The sequence below is a fragment of the Misgurnus anguillicaudatus genome, chromosome 10, assembly GCF_027580225.2.
Source record: "Misgurnus anguillicaudatus chromosome 10, ASM2758022v2, whole genome shotgun sequence".
In the NCBI taxonomy this organism is placed as follows: Eukaryota; Metazoa; Chordata; class Actinopteri; order Cypriniformes; family Cobitidae; genus Misgurnus; species Misgurnus anguillicaudatus.
The window spans coordinates 7,104,187-7,121,572 of NC_073346.2; the positions used below are offsets into that span (position 1 = coordinate 7,104,187).

General features: G+C 49.6%; 20 non-coding genes across 20 annotated transcripts; 7 read left to right on the plus strand and 13 right to left on the minus strand.

Moving 5' to 3' along the window:
* The first annotated feature begins 369 nt into the window (after positions 1-369).
* On the plus strand, positions 370-443 carry trnam-cau (transfer RNA methionine (anticodon CAU)). Its single transcript has one exon. It is a non-coding gene; the product is annotated as a tRNA-Met (tRNA).
* Positions 444-875: 432 nt separating this feature from the next.
* On the minus strand, positions 876-948 carry trnar-acg (transfer RNA arginine (anticodon ACG)). Its single transcript has one exon. It is a non-coding gene; the product is annotated as a tRNA-Arg (tRNA).
* Positions 949-1,740: 792 nt separating this feature from the next.
* Positions 1,741-1,823, minus strand: trnal-cag (transfer RNA leucine (anticodon CAG)). The gene has a single exon. It is a non-coding gene; the product is annotated as a tRNA-Leu (tRNA).
* A 1,124-nt stretch (positions 1,824-2,947) lies between these two features.
* trnam-cau (transfer RNA methionine (anticodon CAU)) lies at positions 2,948-3,021 on the plus strand. The gene has a single exon. It is a non-coding gene; the product is annotated as a tRNA-Met (tRNA).
* A 1,244-nt stretch (positions 3,022-4,265) lies between these two features.
* On the minus strand, positions 4,266-4,348 carry trnal-cag (transfer RNA leucine (anticodon CAG)). Its single transcript has one exon. It is a non-coding gene; the product is annotated as a tRNA-Leu (tRNA).
* Positions 4,349-5,472: 1,124 nt separating this feature from the next.
* trnam-cau (transfer RNA methionine (anticodon CAU)) lies at positions 5,473-5,546 on the plus strand. Its single transcript has one exon. It is a non-coding gene; the product is annotated as a tRNA-Met (tRNA).
* A 432-nt stretch (positions 5,547-5,978) lies between these two features.
* Positions 5,979-6,051, minus strand: trnar-acg (transfer RNA arginine (anticodon ACG)). Its single transcript has one exon. It is a non-coding gene; the product is annotated as a tRNA-Arg (tRNA).
* Positions 6,052-6,837: 786 nt separating this feature from the next.
* On the minus strand, positions 6,838-6,920 carry trnal-cag (transfer RNA leucine (anticodon CAG)). The gene has a single exon. It is a non-coding gene; the product is annotated as a tRNA-Leu (tRNA).
* A 1,124-nt stretch (positions 6,921-8,044) lies between these two features.
* trnam-cau (transfer RNA methionine (anticodon CAU)) lies at positions 8,045-8,118 on the plus strand. The gene has a single exon. It is a non-coding gene; the product is annotated as a tRNA-Met (tRNA).
* A 432-nt stretch (positions 8,119-8,550) lies between these two features.
* trnar-acg (transfer RNA arginine (anticodon ACG)) lies at positions 8,551-8,623 on the minus strand. Its single transcript has one exon. It is a non-coding gene; the product is annotated as a tRNA-Arg (tRNA).
* Positions 8,624-9,409: 786 nt separating this feature from the next.
* trnal-cag (transfer RNA leucine (anticodon CAG)) lies at positions 9,410-9,492 on the minus strand. The gene has a single exon. It is a non-coding gene; the product is annotated as a tRNA-Leu (tRNA).
* A 1,124-nt stretch (positions 9,493-10,616) lies between these two features.
* trnam-cau (transfer RNA methionine (anticodon CAU)) lies at positions 10,617-10,690 on the plus strand. Its single transcript has one exon. It is a non-coding gene; the product is annotated as a tRNA-Met (tRNA).
* Positions 10,691-11,122: 432 nt separating this feature from the next.
* On the minus strand, positions 11,123-11,195 carry trnar-acg (transfer RNA arginine (anticodon ACG)). The gene has a single exon. It is a non-coding gene; the product is annotated as a tRNA-Arg (tRNA).
* Positions 11,196-11,981: 786 nt separating this feature from the next.
* On the minus strand, positions 11,982-12,064 carry trnal-cag (transfer RNA leucine (anticodon CAG)). Its single transcript has one exon. It is a non-coding gene; the product is annotated as a tRNA-Leu (tRNA).
* Positions 12,065-13,188: 1,124 nt separating this feature from the next.
* trnam-cau (transfer RNA methionine (anticodon CAU)) lies at positions 13,189-13,262 on the plus strand. Its single transcript has one exon. It is a non-coding gene; the product is annotated as a tRNA-Met (tRNA).
* A 432-nt stretch (positions 13,263-13,694) lies between these two features.
* On the minus strand, positions 13,695-13,767 carry trnar-acg (transfer RNA arginine (anticodon ACG)). Its single transcript has one exon. It is a non-coding gene; the product is annotated as a tRNA-Arg (tRNA).
* A 786-nt stretch (positions 13,768-14,553) lies between these two features.
* On the minus strand, positions 14,554-14,636 carry trnal-cag (transfer RNA leucine (anticodon CAG)). Its single transcript has one exon. It is a non-coding gene; the product is annotated as a tRNA-Leu (tRNA).
* Positions 14,637-15,760: 1,124 nt separating this feature from the next.
* On the plus strand, positions 15,761-15,834 carry trnam-cau (transfer RNA methionine (anticodon CAU)). The gene has a single exon. It is a non-coding gene; the product is annotated as a tRNA-Met (tRNA).
* A 432-nt stretch (positions 15,835-16,266) lies between these two features.
* trnar-acg (transfer RNA arginine (anticodon ACG)) lies at positions 16,267-16,339 on the minus strand. Its single transcript has one exon. It is a non-coding gene; the product is annotated as a tRNA-Arg (tRNA).
* A 786-nt stretch (positions 16,340-17,125) lies between these two features.
* On the minus strand, positions 17,126-17,208 carry trnal-cag (transfer RNA leucine (anticodon CAG)). The gene has a single exon. It is a non-coding gene; the product is annotated as a tRNA-Leu (tRNA).
* Between the last annotated feature and the right edge of the window lie 178 nt (positions 17,209-17,386).

Here is a 17,386-nt window from a genome sequence, read left to right on the forward strand (position 1 = left end):
CTTTGCATTGTGGATATGTAACGTTATTCCATTAATCTGTCAGCTGTGTCAAATGTAAGTGTTTATTTATAATGGCTTTTATCTAGCCTGAGAGCATGTGCGCCAAGATCGTCCAGCAACGGCAGGCGTGCCATTCTCGACACAATTTAAAAAACGATAGGAATCCTGGGCATGACATAGCCCCTCTGTGTCTCCTTGAAGTTGTTTCTGTACGTGTAACAAATTAAGAACGAGAAGGTCCTCAGTGTGGGTAGCCAGAGTGCAAGAAGCCCAGTCGTGCTCTCCTCGCAGGAGTTTCCTCGCTGGTGGCGCACAAAATGCCACGCAACCAGACACAAGGGGCACCCCAGGAGCCGTCGATCTGGGCGTGCCTCGTTGGCGCAGTTAGGCAGCGCGTCAGTCTCATAATCTGAAGGTCGTGAGTTCGAGCCTCACACGGGGCAGGGTGCCCTTTTGTCGACTAGTTTGAGCCTTTAGCCCCGTTTTCCTTCCGCACAGTGTGCCAGGCGTCCACGGTCTGAAGGCCAGCGTGTCCTCCCTGGTGGTCTAGTGGCTAGGATTCGGCGCTCTCACCGCCGCGGCCCGGGTTCGATTCCCGGTCAGGGAACGCTCTTTTGACGTGCGCTTGCCTTTTTCACCGGCCGGGTTATGCGCAATGCTGGCTTCGAAGGCAAGGATCGCAGCACCTCCAAGAGGCAAAGCTTCACTGCCTCCGGCCCATCGACCTAAGGTTGGACGGCTAAATTGCCTGCCTGCAGTCCTGCGCTCCGCCATCTGAGCAATCAGAGGCTGGTGTGTGTCCTCTGCTCTACTGAGGCATGTTGACGCAGGACAGCAGACACCCAACTTGTGGGAGGAAGGAGTAAAAACAATATCGAGCCAGCCAGGAGTCGAACCTAGAATCTTCTGATCCGTAGTCAGACGCGTTATCCATTGCGCCACTGGCCCAACGCCAGAAACCTGGGAAGTCATGCTTGGAGAAGACAGCTGGATTCTGGAGGCCAGCTGCCAAACTTCATTATTAAATATTAATCCGGTTTTACTCTGCCATCGTTAAATCCATTATTACACAATCAATAATTACATGGTTCCCTGCTCCAGCAGCCAAGGACAAGGCCAAGCTGCAGCGGGTGATCCGCTCGGCAGAGAGAGTGATCAACACCTCTCTACCTTCTCTGGAATCCCTTCACAACATCAGGGCTGTGAGAAGGGCAAGAAAAATTATGTCTGACCCATCTCATCCAGGCTGTACCATGTTTCAGCTGCTCCCTTCAGGTAGAAGGCTTCGGCTCCCGAGAACTGCAAAATCCCGGCATCGCCTGAGCTTCTTTCCCACGGCCGCCAGGCTGCTTAATGACAATTCAATTCCTTTTCAGGACTGAATGCACTGTTTGCACTTTATTGTTTCTATTACTCCTACTTTTATCATTCAGTATTAGTGTAAGTATCATTATTACTCTTAGCACCTTCCATTCACCTTCCATATGACTGTGTATTGTCATATCTTGTTCTGTCTTAATGTTTCGTTTGCCACATTACATCCATGCGTGACTGGATGTAAAGAATTCCAATTGTGTTTGACACTATATTGCAATAAATTGAACCTTGAACCTTCATCTCTACCAAAATGGGAAACCGGGTCATCCCCCGCGTGCCTGTCTCCTGGCGTCTTTGAAAAGGACGCTCCCTCGGAAGAAAGCGCGATACACAGCACGGGTGGCTACAACAAAGGCAAGAGAATGTCAGAAGTGGGATTCGAACCCACGCCTCCAGAGGAGACTGCGACCTGAACGCAGCGCCTTAGACCGCTCGGCCATCCTGACCAACCCAACTGGCCCGGGCGAGTCGATTGCGCTCCTCAGCGAATGTGCCGGTGTAGCTTTTGGAATGACTCACGATTTTATTGCCTTCATGCAGCTCATCTTTAATTCTTATTTATTTCTTTACAAACGCCTTGAAATAGTGACGAATGTGGATTTTTCGAAATGAGGAACAATGTGCCCGAAGCCTTTCATTTGCCAAAAGCACACCCAGCCCGTCTCCATATGCCCTGTAACGGATGCTGTCAAAGTGGTTTTGCATTCAATGATCCTTTCCCCCTTGATCATACTGTTTTAGAACAGGGTCACAAAAAGGAATCGCCATTCTCAGACCCTGCTCGTTCTACTTGAACGCGCAATGAAAATACTTGATCAAATGCGGATGGACGCCGGCATTGCAATTTAGCGAAAAAGCGCCATCTCTGTACGTCTCAGGGCCTTTTTATGGTTCGCAGTTGCCTTCTAATGTAGACAACAGTTAACCATACGGCGGCGACATCCTTAAAAGAACCGGTGGCATTGTGTCTCGAGCACACAAGGCAAACAAGAGATTCTTCAAGAGGTGAGTGCGAAGTACAGTTTACTGCCACAGGCAATGGCCGCAGAGCTTTTTCTTTAACAGACTCTAATACGTGGAACACGTCACCAACTTACATAGGACAGTCTTTCAACTTTAGCACAATTTAAGTTTTTCTACTAGATAATGAGGCTAAAGACGAGCCAAACACGTGATCACTGAACAACTGGGACTTTGCATTGTGGATATGTAACGTTATTCCATTAATCTGTCAGCTGTGTCAAATGTGTCAAATGTAAGTGTTTATTTATAATGGGTTTTATCTAGCCTGAGAGCATGTGCGCCAAGATCGTCCAGCAACGGCAGGCGTGCCATTCTCGACACCATTTAAAAGACGATAGGAATCCTGGGCATGACATAGCCCCTCTGTGTCTCCTTGAAGTTGTTTCTGTACGTGTAACAAATTAAGAACGAGAAGGTCCTCAGTGTGGGTAGCCAGAGTGCAAGAAGCCCAGTCGTGCTCTCCTCGTAGGAGTTTCCTCGCTGGTGGCGCACAAAATGCCACGCAACCAGACACAAGGGGCCACCCAGGAGCCGTCGGTCTGGGCGTGCCTCGTTGGCGCAGTTAGGCAGCGCGTCAGTCTCATAATCTGAAGGTCGTGAGTTCGAGCCTCACACGGGGCAGGGTGCCCTTTTGTCGACTAGTTTGAGCCTTTAGCCCCGTTTTCCTTCCGCACAGTGTGCCACGCGTCCACGGCCTGAAGGCCAGCGTGTCCTCCCTGGTGGTCTAGTGGCTAGGATTCGGCGCTCTCACCGCCGCGCCCCGGGTTCGATTCCCGGTCAGGGAACGCTCTTTTGACGTGCGCTTGCCTTTTTCACCGGCCGGGTTATGCGCAATGCTGGCTTCGAAGGCAAGGATCGCAGCACCTCCAAGAGGCAAAGCTTCACTGCCTCCGGCCCATCGACCTAAGGTTGGACGGCTAAATTGCCTGCCTGCAGTCCTGCGCTCCGCCATCTGAGCAATCAGAGCCTGGTGTGCGTCCTCTGCTCTACTGAGGCATGTTGACGCAGGACAGCAGACACCCAACTTGTGGGAGGAAGGAGTAAAAACAGGATCGAGCCAGCCAGGAGTCGAACCTAGAATCTTCTGAACCGTAGTCAGACGCGTTATCCATTGCCCCACTGGCCCAACAACCTGGGAAGTCATGCTTGGAGAAGACAGCTGGATTCTGGAGGCCATCATTAAATCCATTATTACACAATCAATAATTACATGGAATCTGCTGCAGCAGCCAAGGACAAGGCCAAGCTGCAGCGGGTGATCCGCTCGGCAGAGAGAGTGATCAACACCTCTCTACCTTCTCTGGAATCCCTTCACAACATCAGGGCTGTGAGAAGGGCAAGAAAAATTATGTCTGACCCATCTCATCCAGGCTGTACCATGTTTCAGCTGCTCCTTTCAGGTAGAAGGCTTCGGCTCCCGAGAACTGCAAAATCCCGGCATCGCCTGAGCTTCTTTCCCACGGCCGCCAGGCTGCTTAATGACAATTCAATTCCTTTTCAGGACTGAATGCACTGTTTGCACTTTATTGTTTCTATTACTCCTACTTTTATCATTCAGTATTAGTGTAAGTATCATTATTACTCTTAGCACCTTCCATTCACCTTCCATATGACTGTGTATTGTCATATCTTGTTCTGTCTTAATGTTTCGTTTGCCACATTACATCCATGCGTGACTGGATGTAAAGAATTCCAATTGTGTTTGACACTATATTGCAATAAATTGAACCTTGAACCTTCATCTCTACCAAAATGGGAAACCGGGTCATCCCCCGCGTGCCTGTCTCCTGGCGTCTTTGAAAAGGACGCTCCCTCGGAAGAAAGCGCGATACACAGCACGGGTGGCTACAACAAAGGCAAGAGAATGTCAGAAGTGGGATTCGAACCCACGCCTCCAGAAGAGACTGCGACCTGAACGCAGCGCCTTAGACCGCTCGGCCATCCAGACCAACCCAACTGGCCAGGGCGAGTCGATTGTGCTCCTCAGCGAATGTGCCGGTGTAGCTTTTGGAATGACTCACGATTTTATTGCCTTCATGCAGCTCATCTTTAATTCTTATTTATTTCTTTACAAACGCCTTGAAATAGTGACGAATGTGGATTTTTCGAAATGAGGAACAATGTGCCCGAAGCCTTTCATTTGCCAAAAGCACACCCAGCCCGTCTCCATATGCCCTGTAACGGATGCTGTCAAAGTGGTTTTGAATTCAATGATCCTTTCCCCCTTGATCATACTGTTTTAGAACAGGGTCACAAAAAGGAATCGCCATTCTCAGACCCTGCTCGTTCTACTTGAACGCGCAATGAAAATACTTGATCAAATGCGGATGGACGCCGGCATTGCAATTTAGCGAAAAAGCGCCATCTCTGTACGTCTCAGGGCCTTTTTATGGTTCGCAGTTGCCTTCTAATGTAGACAACAGTTAACCATACGGCGGCGACATCCTTAAAAGAACCGGTGGCATTGTGTCTCGAGCACACAAGGCAAACAAGAGATTCTTCAAGAGGTGAGTGCGAAGTACAGTTTACTGCCACAGGCAATGGCCGCAGAGCTTTTTCTTTAACAGACTCTAATACGTGGAACACGTCACCAACTTACATAGGACAGTCTTTCAACTTTAGCACAATTTAAGTTTTTCTACTAGATAATGAGGCTAAAGACGAGCCAAACACGTGATCACTGAACAACTGGGACTTTGCATTGTGGATATGTAACGTTATTCCATTAATCTGTCAGCTGTGTCAAATGTGTCAAATGTAAGTGTTTATTTATAATGGGTTTTATCTAGCCTGAGAGCATGTGCGCCAAGATCGTCCAGCAACGGCAGGCGTGCCATTCTCGACACCATTTAAAAGACGATAGGAATCCTGGGCATGACATAGCCCCTCTGTGTCTCCTTGAAGTTGTTTCTGTACGTGTAACAAATTAAGAACGAGAAGGTCCTCAGTGTGGGTAGCCAGAGTGCAAGAAGCCCAGTCGTGCTCTCCTCGCAGGAGTTTCCTCGCTGGTGGCGCACAAAATGCCACGCAACCAGACACAAGGGGCCACCCAGGAGCCGTCGGTCTGGGCGTGCCTCGTTGGCGCAGTTAGGCAGCGCGTCAGTCTCATAATCTGAAGGTCGTGAGTTCGAGCCTCACACGGGGCAGGGTGCCCTTTTGTCGACTAGTTTGAGCCTTTAGCCCCGTTTTCCTTCCGCACAGTGTGCCACGCGTCCACGGCCTGAAGGCCAGCGTGTCCTCCCTGGTGGTCTAGTGGCTAGGATTCGGCGCTCTCACCGCCGCGGCCCGGGTTCGATTCCCGGTCAGGGAACGCTCTTTTGACGTGCGCTTGCCTTTTTCACCGGCCGGGTTATGCGCAATGCTGGCTTCGAAGGCAAGGATCGCAGCACCTCCAAGAGGCAAAGCTTCACTGCCTCCGGCCCATCGACCTAAGGTTGGACGGCTAAATTGCCTGCCTGCAGTCCTGCGCTCCGCCATCTGAGCAATCAGAGCCTGGTGTGCGTCCTCTGCTCTACTGAGGCATGTTGACGCAGGACAGCAGACACCCAACTTGTGGGAGGAAGGAGTAAAAACAGGATCGAGCCAGCCAGGAGTCGAACCTAGAATCTTCTGATCCGTAGTCAGACGCGTTATCCATTGCGCCACTGGCCCAACAACCTGGGAAGTCATGCTTGGAGAAGACAGCTGGATTCTGGAGGCCAGCTGCCAAACTTCATTATTAAATATTAATCCAGTTTTACTCTGCCATCATTAAATCCATTATTACACAATCAATAATTACATGGTTCCCTGCTGCAGCAGCCAAGGACAAGGCCAAGCTGCAGCGGGTGATCCGCTCGGCAGAGAGAGTGATCAACACCTCTCTACCTTCTCTGGAATCCCTTCACAACATCAGGGCTGTGAGAAGGGCAAGAAAAATTATGTCTGACCCATCTCATCCAGGCTGTACCATGTTTCAGCTGCTCCTTTCAGGTAGAAGGCTTCGGCTCCCGAGAACTGCAAAATCCCGGCATCGCCTGAGCTTCTTTCCCACGGCCGCCAGGCTGCTTAATGACAATTCAATTCCTTTTCAGGACTGAATGCACTGTTTGCACTTTATTGTTTCTATTACTCCTACTTTTATCATTCAGTATTAGTGTAAGTATCATTATTACTCTTAGCACCTTCCATTCACCTTCCATATGACTGTGTATTGTCATATCTTGTTCTGTCTTAATGTTTCGTTTGCCACATTACATCCATGCGTGACTGGATGTAAAGAATTCCAATTGTGTTTGACACTATATTGCAATAAATTGAACCTTGAACCTTCATCTCTACCAAAATGGGAAACCGGGTCATCCCCCGCGTGCCTGTCTCCTGGCGTCTTTGAAAAGGACGCTCCCTCGGAAGAAAGCGCGATACACAGCACGGGTGGCTACAACAAAGGCAAGAGAATGTCAGAAGTGGGATTCGAACCCACGCCTCCAGAAGAGACTGCGACCTGAACGCAGCGCCTTAGACCGCTCGGCCATCCAGACCAACCCAACTGGCCAGGGCGAGTCGATTGTGCTCCTCAGCGAATGTGCCGGTGTAGCTTTTGGAATGACTCACGATTTTATTGCCTTCATGCAGCTCATCTTTAATTCTTATTTATTTCTTTACAAACGCCTTGAAATAGTGACGAATGTGGATTTTTCGAAATGAGGAACAATGTGCCCGAAGCCTTTCATTTGCCAAAAGCACACCCAGCCCGTCTCCATATGCCCTGTAACGGATGCTGTCAAAGTGGTTTTGAATTCAATGATCCTTTCCCCCTTGATCATACTGTTTTAGAACAGGGTCACAAAAAGGAATCGCCATTCTCAGACCCTGCTCGTTCTACTTGAACGCGCAATGAAAATACTTGATCAAATGCGGATGGACGCCGGCATTGCAATTTAGCGAAAAAGCGCCATCTCTGTACGTCTCAGGGCCTTTTTATGGTTCGCAGTTGCCTTCTAATGTAGACAACAGTTAACCATACGGCGGCGACATCCTTAAAAGAACCGGTGGCATTGTGTCTCGAGCACACAAGGCAAACAAGAGATTCTTCAAGAGGTGAGTGCGAAGTACAGTTTACTGCCACAGGCAATGGCCGCAGAGCTTTTTCTTTAACAGACTCTAATACGTGGAACACGTCACCAACTTACATAGGACAGTCTTTCAACTTTAGCACAATTTAAGTTTTTCTACTAGATAATGAGGCTAAAGACGAGCCAAACACGTGATCACTGAACAACTGGGACTTTGCATTGTGGATATGTAACGTTATTCCATTAATCTGTCAGCTGTGTCAAATGTGTCAAATGTAAGTGTTTATTTATAATGGGTTTTATCTAGCCTGAGAGCATGTGCGCCAAGATCGTCCAGCAACGGCAGGCGTGCCATTCTCGACACCATTTAAAAGACGATAGGAATCCTGGGCATGACATAGCCCCTCTGTGTCTCCTTGAAGTTGTTTCTGTACGTGTAACAAATTAAGAACGAGAAGGTCCTCAGTGTGGGTAGCCAGAGTGCAAGAAGCCCAGTCGTGCTCTCCTCGCAGGAGTTTCCTCGCTGGTGGCGCACAAAATGCCACGCAACCAGACACAAGGGGCCACCCAGGAGCCGTCGGTCTGGGCGTGCCTCGTTGGCGCAGTTAGGCAGCGCGTCAGTCTCATAATCTGAAGGTCGTGAGTTCGAGCCTCACACGGGGCAGGGTGCCCTTTTGTCGACTAGTTTGAGCCTTTAGCCCCGTTTTCCTTCCGCACAGTGTGCCACGCGTCCACGGCCTGAAGGCCAGCGTGTCCTCCCTGGTGGTCTAGTGGCTAGGATTCGGCGCTCTCACCGCCGCGGCCCGGGTTCGATTCCCGGTCAGGGAACGCTCTTTTGACGTGCGCTTGCCTTTTTCACCGGCCGGGTTATGCGCAATGCTGGCTTCGAAGGCAAGGATCGCAGCACCTCCAAGAGGCAAAGCTTCACTGCCTCCGGCCCATCGACATAAGGTTGGACGGCTAAATTGCCTGCCTGCAGTCCTGCGCTCCGCCATCTGAGCAATCAGAGCCTGGTGTGCGTCCTCTGCTCTACTGAGGCATGTTGACGCAGGACAGCAGACACCCAACTTGTGGGAGGAAAGAGTAAAAACAGGATCGAGCCAGCCAGGAGTCGAACCTAGAATCTTCTGATCCGTAGTCAGACGCGTTATCCATTGCGCCACTGGCCCAACAACCTGGGAAGTCATGCTTGGAGAAGACAGCTGGATTCTGGAGGCCAGCTGCCAAACTTCATTATTAAATATTAATCCGGTTTTACTCTGCCATCATTAAATCCATTATTACACAATCAATAATTACATGGTTCCCTGCTGCAGCAGCCAAGGACAAGGCCAAGCTGCAGCGGGTGATCCGCTCGGCAGAGAGAGTGATCAACACCTCTCTACCTTCTCTGGAATCCCTTCACAACATCAGGGCTGTGAGAAGGGCAAGAAAAATTATGTCTGACCCATCTCATCCAGGCTGTACCATGTTTCAGCTGCTCCTTTCAGGTAGAAGGCTTCGGCTCCCGAGAACTGCAAAATCCCGGCATCGCCTGAGCTTCTTTCCCACGGCCGCCAGGCTGCTTAATGACAATTCAATTCCTTTTCAGGACTGAATGCACTGTTTGCACTTTATTGTTTCTATTACTCCTACTTTTATCATTCAGTATTAGTGTAAGTATCATTATTACTCTTAGCACCTTCCATTCACCTTCCATATGACTGTGTATTGTCATATCTTGTTCTGTCTTAATGTTTCGTTTGCCACATTACATCCATGCGTGACTGGATGTAAAGAATTCCAATTGTGTTTGACACTATATTGCAATAAATTGAACCTTGAACCTTCATCTCTACCAAAATGGGAAACCGGGTCATCCCCCGCGTGCCTGTCTCCTGGCGTCTTTGAAAAGGACGCTCCCTCGGAAGAAAGCGCGATACACAGCACGGGTGGCTACAACAAAGGCAAGAGAATGTCAGAAGTGGGATTCGAACCCACGCCTCCAGAGGAGACTGCGACCTGAACGCAGCGCCTTAGACCGCTCGGCCATCCTGACCAACCCAACTGGCCCGGGCGAGTCGATTGCGCTCCTCAGCGAATGTGCCGGTGTAGCTTTTGGAATGACTCACGATTTTATTGCCTTCATGCAGCTCATCTTTAATTCTTATTTATTTCTTTACAAACGCCTTGAAATAGTGACGAATGTGGATTTTTCGAAATGAGGAACAATGTGCCCGAAGCCTTTCATTTGCCAAAAGCACACCCAGCCCGTCTCCATATGCCCTGTAACGGATGCTGTCAAAGTGGTTTTGCATTCAATGATCCTTTCCCCCTTGATCATACTGTTTTAGAACAGGGTCACAAAAAGGAATCGCCATACTCAGACCCTGCTCGTTCTACTTGAACGCGCAATGAAAATACTTGATCAAATGCGGATGGACGCCGGCATTGCAATTTAGCGAAAAAGCGCCATCTCTGTACGTCTCAGGGCCTTTTTATGGTTCGCAGTTGCCTTCTAATGTAGACAACAGTTAACCATACGGCGGCGACATCCTTAAAAGAACCGGTGGCATTGTGTCTCGAGCACACAAGGCAAACAAGAGATTCTTCAAGAGGTGAGTGCGAAGTACAGTTTACTGCCACAGGCAATGGCCGCAGAGCTTTTTCTTTAACAGACTCTAATACGTGGAACACGTCACCAACTTACATAGGACAGTCTTTCAACTTTAGCACAATTTAAGTTTTTCTACTAGATAATGAGGCTAAAGACGAGCCAAACACGTGATCACTGAACAACTGGGACTTTGCATTGTGGATATGTAACGTTATTCCATTAATCTGTCAGCTGTGTCAAATGTGTCAAATGTAAGTGTTTATTTATAATGGGTTTTATCTAGCCTGAGAGCATGTGCGCCAAGATCGTCCAGCAACGGCAGGCGTGCCATTCTCGACACCATTTAAAAGACGATAGGAATCCTGGGCATGACATAGCCCCTCTGTGTCTCCTTGAAGTTGTTTCTGTACGTGTAACAAATTAAGAACGAGAAGGTCCTCAGTGTGGGTAGCCAGAGTGCAAGAAGCCCAGTCGTGCTCTCCTCGCAGGAGTTTCCTCGCTGGTGGCGCACAAAATGCCACGCAACCAGACACAAGGGGCCACCCAGGCGCCGCCGGTCTGGGCGTGCCTCGTTGGCGCAGTTAGGCAGCGCGTCAGTCTCATAATCTGAAGGTCGTGAGTTCGAGCCTCACACGGGGCAGGGTGCCCTTTTGTCGACTAGTTTGAGCCTTTAGCCCCGTTTTCCTTCCGCACAGTGTGCCACGCGTCTACGGCCTGAAGGCCAGCGTGTCCTCCCTGGTGGTCTAGTGGCTAGGATTCGGCGCTCTCACCGCCGCGGCCCGGGTTCGATTCCCGGTCAGGGAACGCTCTTTTGACGTGCGCTTGCCTTTTTCACCGGCCGGGTTATGCGCAATGCTGGCTTCGAAGGCAAGGATCGCAGCACCTCCAAGAGGCAAAGCTTCACTGCCTCCGGCCCATCGACCTAAGGTTGGACGGCTAAATTGCCTGCCTGCAGTCCTGCGCTCCGCCATCTGAGCAATCAGAGCCTGGTGTGCGTCCTCTGCTCTACTGAGGCATGTTGACGCAGGACAGCAGACACCCAACTTGTGGGAGGAAGGAGTAATAACAGGATCGAGCCAGCCAGGAGTCGAACCTAGAATCTTCTGATCCGTAGTCAGACGCGTTATCCATTGCGCCACTGGCCCAACAACCTGGGAAGTCATGCTTGGAGAAGACAGCTGGATTCTGGAGGCCAGCTGCCAAACTTCATTATTAAATATTAATCCGGTTTTACTCTGCCATCATTAAATCCATTATTACACAATCAATAATTACATGGTTCCCTGCTGCAGCAGCCAAGGACAAGGCCAAGCTGCAGCGGGTGATCCGCTCGGCAGAGAGAGTGATCAACACCTCTCTACCTTCTCTGGAATCCCTTCACAACATCAGGGCTGTAAGAAGGGCAAGAAAAATTATGTCTGACCCATCTCATCCAGGCTGTGCCATGTTTCAGCTGCTCCTTTCAGGTAGAAGGCTTCGGCTCCCGAGAACTGCAAAATCCCGGCATCGCCTGAGCTTCTTTCCCACGGCCGCCAGGCTGCTTAATGACAATTCAATTCCTTTTCAGGACTGAATGCACTGTTTGCACTTTATTGTTTCTATTACTCCTACTTTTATCATTCAGTATTTGTGTAAGTATCATTATTACTCTTAGCACCTTCCATTCACCTTCCATATGACTGTGTATTGTCATATCTTGTTCTGTCTTAATGTTTCGTTTGCCACATTACATCCATGCGTGACTGGATGTAAAGAATTCCAATTGTGTTTGACACTATATTGCAATAAATTGAACCTTGAACCTTCATCTCTACCAAAATGGGAAACCGGGTCATCCCCCGCGTGCCTGTCTCCTGGCGTCTTTGAAAAGGACGCTCCCTCGGAAGAAAGCGCGATACACAGCACGGGTGGCTACAACAAAGGCAAGAGAATGTCAGAAGTGGGATTCGAACCCACGCCTCCAGAGGAGACTGCGACCTGAACGCAGCGCCTTAGACCGCTCGGCCATCCTGACCAACCCAACTGGCCCGGGCGAGTCGATTGCGCTCCTCAGCGAATGTGCCGGTGTAGCTTTTGGAATGACTCACGATTTTATTGCCTTCATGCAGCTCATCTTTAATTCTTATTTATTTCTTTACAAACGCCTTGAAATAGTGACGAATGTGGATTTTTCGAAATGAGGAACAATGTGCCCGAAGCCTTTCATTTGCCAAAAGCACACCCAGCCCGTCTCCATATGCCCTGTAACGGATGCTGTCAAAGTGGTTTTGCATTCAATGATCCTTTCCCCCTTGATCATACTGTTTTAGAACAGGGTCACAAAAAGGAATCGCCATACTCAGACCCTGCTCGTTCTACTTGAACGCGCAATGAAAATACTTGATCAAATGCGGATGGACGCCGGCATTGCAATTTAGCGAAAAAGCGCCATCTCTGTACGTCTCAGGGCCTTTTTATGGTTCGCAGTTGCCTTCTAATGTAGACAACAGTTAACCATACGGCGGCGACATCCTTAAAAGAACCGGTGGCATTGTGTCTCGAGCACACAAGGCAAACAAGAGATTCTTCAAGAGGTGAGTGCGAAGTACAGTTTACTGCCACAGGCAATGGCCGCAGAGCTTTTTCTTTAACAGACTCTAATACGTGGAACACGTCACCAACTTACATAGGACAGTCTTTCAACTTTAGCACAATTTAAGTTTTTCTACTAGATAATGAGGCTAAAGACGAGCCAAACACGTGATCACTGAACAACTGGGACTTTGCATTGTGGATATGTAACGTTATTCCATTAATCTGTCAGCTGTGTCAAATGTGTCAAATGTAAGTGTTTATTTATAATGGGTTTTATCTAGCCTGAGAGCATGTGCGCCAAGATCGTCCAGCAACGGCAGGCGTGCCATTCTCGACACCATTTAAAAGACGATAGGAATCCTGGGCATGACATAGCCCCTCTGTGTCTCCTTGAAGTTGTTTCTGTACGTGTAACAAATTAAGAACGAGAAGGTCCTCAGTGTGGGTAGCCAGAGTGCAAGAAGCCCAGTCGTGCTCTCCTCGCAGGAGTTTCCTCGCTGGTGGCGCACAAAATGCCACGCAACCAGACACAAGGGGCCACCCAGGCGCCGCCGGTCTGGGCGTGCCTCGTTGGCGCAGTTAGGCAGCGCGTCAGTCTCATAATCTGAAGGTCGTGAGTTCGAGCCTCACACGGGGCAGGGTGCCCTTTTGTCGACTAGTTTGAGCCTTTAGCCCCGTTTTCCTTCCGCACAGTGTGCCACGCGTCTACGGCCTGAAGGCCAGCGTGTCCTCCCTGGTGGTCTAGTGGCTAGGATTCGGCGCTCTCACCGCCGCGGCCCGGGTTCGATTCCCGGTCAGGGAACGCTCTTTTGACGTGCGCTTGCCTTTTTCACCGGCCGGGTTATGCGCAATGCTGGCTTCGAAGGCAAGGATCGCAGCACCTCCAAGAGGCAAAGCTTCACTGCCTCCGGCCCATCGACCTAAGGTTGGACGGCTAAATTGCCTGCCTGCAGTCCTGCGCTCCGCCATCTGAGCAATCAGAGCCTGGTGTGCGTCCTCTGCTCTACTGAGGCATGTTGACGCAGGACAGCAGACACCCAACTTGTGGGAGGAAGGAGTAAAAACAGGATCGAGCCAGCCAGGAGTCGAACCTAGAATCTTCTGATCCGTAGTCAGACGCGTTATCCATTGCGCCACTGGCCCAACAACCTGGGAAGTCATGCTTGGAGAAGACAGCTGGATTCTGGAGGCCAGCTGCCAAACTTCATTATTAAATATTAATCCGGTTTTACTCTGCCATCATTAAATCCATTATTACACAATCAATAATTACATGGTTCCCTGCTGCAGCAGCCAAGGACAAGGCCAAGCTGCAGCGGGTGATCCGCTCGGCAGAGAGAGTGATCAACACCTCTCTACCTTCTCTGGAATCCCTTCACAACATCAGGGCTGTAAGAAGGGCAAGAAAAATTATGTCTGACCCATCTCATCCAGGCTGTGCCATGTTTCAGCTGCTCCTTTCAGGTAGAAGGCTTCGGCTCCCGAGAACTGCAAAATCCCGGCATCGCCTGAGCTTCTTTCCCACGGCCGCCAGGCTGCTTAATGACAATTCAATTCCTTTTCAGGACTGAATGCACTGTTTGCACTTTATTGTTTCTATTACTCCTACTTTTATCATTCAGTATTTGTGTAAGTATCATTATTACTCTTAGCACCTTCCATTCACCTTCCATATGACTGTGTATTGTCATATCTTGTTCTGTCTTAATGTTTCGTTTGCCACATTACATCCATGCGTGACTGGATGTAAAGAATTCCAATTGTGTTTGACACTATATTGCAATAAATTGAACCTTGAACCTTCATCTCTACCAAAATGGGAAACCGGGTCATCCCCCGCGTGCCTGTCTCCTGGCGTCTTTGAAAAGGACGCTCCCTCGGAAGAAAGCGCGATACACAGCACGGGTGGCTACAACAAAGGCAAGAGAATGTCAGAAGTGGGATTCGAACCCACGCCTCCAGAGGAGACTGCGACCTGAACGCAGCGCCTTAGACCGCTCGGCCATCCTGACCAACCCAACTGGCCCGGGCGAGTCGATTGCGCTCCTCAGCGAATGTGCCGGTGTAGCTTTTGGAATGACTCACGATTTTATTGCCTTCATGCAGCTCATCTTTAATTCTTATTTATTTCTTTACAAACGCCTTGAAATAGTGACGAATGTGGATTTTTCGAAATGAGGAACAATGTGCCCGAAGCCTTTCATTTGCCAAAAGCACACCCAGCCCGTCTCCATATGCCCTGTAACGGATGCTGTCAAAGTGGTTTTGCATTCAATGATCCTTTCCCCCTTGATCATACTGTTTTAGAACAGGGTCACAAAAAGGAATCGCCATACTCAGACCCTGCTCGTTCTACTTGAACGCGCAATGAAAATACTTGATCAAATGCGGATGGACGCCGGCATTGCAATTTAGCGAAAAAGCGCCATCTCTGTACGTCTCAGGGCCTTTTTATGGTTCGCAGTTGCCTTCTAATGTAGACAACAGTTAACCATACGGCGGCGACATCCTTAAAAGAACCGGTGGCATTGTGTCTCGAGCACACAAGGCAAACAAGAGATTCTTCAAGAGGTGAGTGCGAAGTACAGTTTACTGCCACAGGCAATGGCCGCAGAGCTTTTTCTTTAACAGACTCTAATACGTGGAACACGTCACCAACTTACATAGGACAGTCTTTCAACTTTAGCACAATTTAAGTTTTTCTACTAGATAATGAGGCTAAAGACGAGCCAAACACGTGATCACTGAACAACTGGGACTTTGCATTGTGGATATGTAACGTTATTCCATTAATCTGTCAGCTGTGTCAAATGTGTCAAATGTAAGTGTTTATTTATAATGGGTTTTATCTAGCCTGAGAGCATGTGCGCCAAGATCGTCCAGCAACGGCAGGCGTGCCATTCTCGACACCATTTAAAAGACGATAGGAATCCTGGGCATGACATAGCCCCTCTGTGTCTCCTTGAAGTTGTTTCTGTACGTGTAACAAATTAAGAACGAGAAGGTCCTCAGTGTGGGTAGCCAGAGTGCAAGAAGCCCAGTCGTGCTCTCCTCGCAGGAGTTTCCTCGCTGGTGGCGCACAAAATGCCACGCAACCAGACACAAGGGGCCACCCAGGCGCCGCCGGTCTGGGCGTGCCTCGTTGGCGCAGTTAGGCAGCGCGTCAGTCTCATAATCTGAAGGTCGTGAGTTCGAGCCTCACACGGGGCAGGGTGCCCTTTTGTCGACTAGTTTGAGCCTTTAGCCCCGTTTTCCTTCCGCACAGTGTGCCACGCGTCTACGGCCTGAAGGCCAGCGTGTCCTCCCTGGTGGTCTAGTGGCTAGGATTCGGCGCTCTCACCGCCGCGGCCCGGGTTCGATTCCCGGTCAGGGAACGCTCTTTTGACGTGCGCTTGCCTTTTTCACCGGCCGGGTTATGCGCAATGCTGGCTTCGAAGGCAAGGATCGCAGCACCTCCAAGAGGCAAAGCTTCACTGCCTCCGGCCCATCGACCTAAGGTTGGACGGCTAAATTGCCTGCCTGCAGTCCTGCGCTCCGCCATCTGAGCAATCAGAGCCTGGTGTGCGTCCTCTGCTCTACTGAGGCATGTTGACGCAGGACAGCAGACACCCAACTTGTGGGAGGAAGGAGTAAAAACAGGATCGAGCCAGCCAGGAGTCGAACCTAGAATCTTCTGATCCGTAGTCAGACGCGTTATCCATTGCGCCACTGGCCCAACAACCTGGGAAGTCATGCTTGGAGAAGACAGCTGGATTCTGGAGGCCAGCTGCCAAACTTCATTATTAAATATTAATCCGGTTTTACTCTGCCATCATTAAATCCATTATTACACAATCAATAATTACATGGTTCCCTGCTGCAGCAGCCAAGGACAAGGCCAAGCTGCAGCGGGTGATCCGCTCGGCAGAGAGAGTGATCAACACCTCTCTACCTTCTCTGGAATCCCTTCACAACATCAGGGCTGTAAGAAGGGCAAGAAAAATTATGTCTGACCCATCTCATCCAGGCTGTGCCATGTTTCAGCTGCTCCTTTCAGGTAGAAGGCTTCGGCTCCCGAGAACTGCAAAATCCCGGCATCGCCTGAGCTTCTTTCCCACGGCCGCCAGGCTGCTTAATGACAATTCAATTCCTTTTCAGGACTGAATGCACTGTTTGCACTTTATTGTTTCTATTACTCCTACTTTTATCATTCAGTATTTGTGTAAGTATCATTATTACTCTTAGCACCTTCCATTCACCTTCCATATGACTGTGTATTGTCATATCTTGTTCTGTCTTAATGTTTCGTTTGCCACATTACATCCATGCGTGACTGGATGTAAAGAATTCCAATTGTGTTTGACACTATATTGCAATAAATTGAACCTTGAACCTTCATCTCTACCAAAATGGGAAACCGGGTCATCCCCCGCGTGCCTGTCTCCTGGCGTCTTTGAAAAGGACGCTCCCTCGGAAGAAAGCGCGATACACAGCACGGGTGGCTACAACAAAGGCAAGAGAATGTCAGAAGTGGGATTCGAACCCACGCCTCCAGAGGAGACTGCGACCTGAACGCAGCGCCTTAGACCGCTCGGCCATCCTGACCAACCCAACTGGCCCGGGCGAGTCGATTGCGCTCCTCAGCGAATGTGCCGGTGTAGCTTTTGGAATGACTCACGATTTTATTGCCTTCATGCAGCTCATCTTTAATTCTTATTTATTTCTTTACAAACGCCTTGAAATAGTGACGAATGTGGATTTTTCGAAATGAGGAACAATGTGC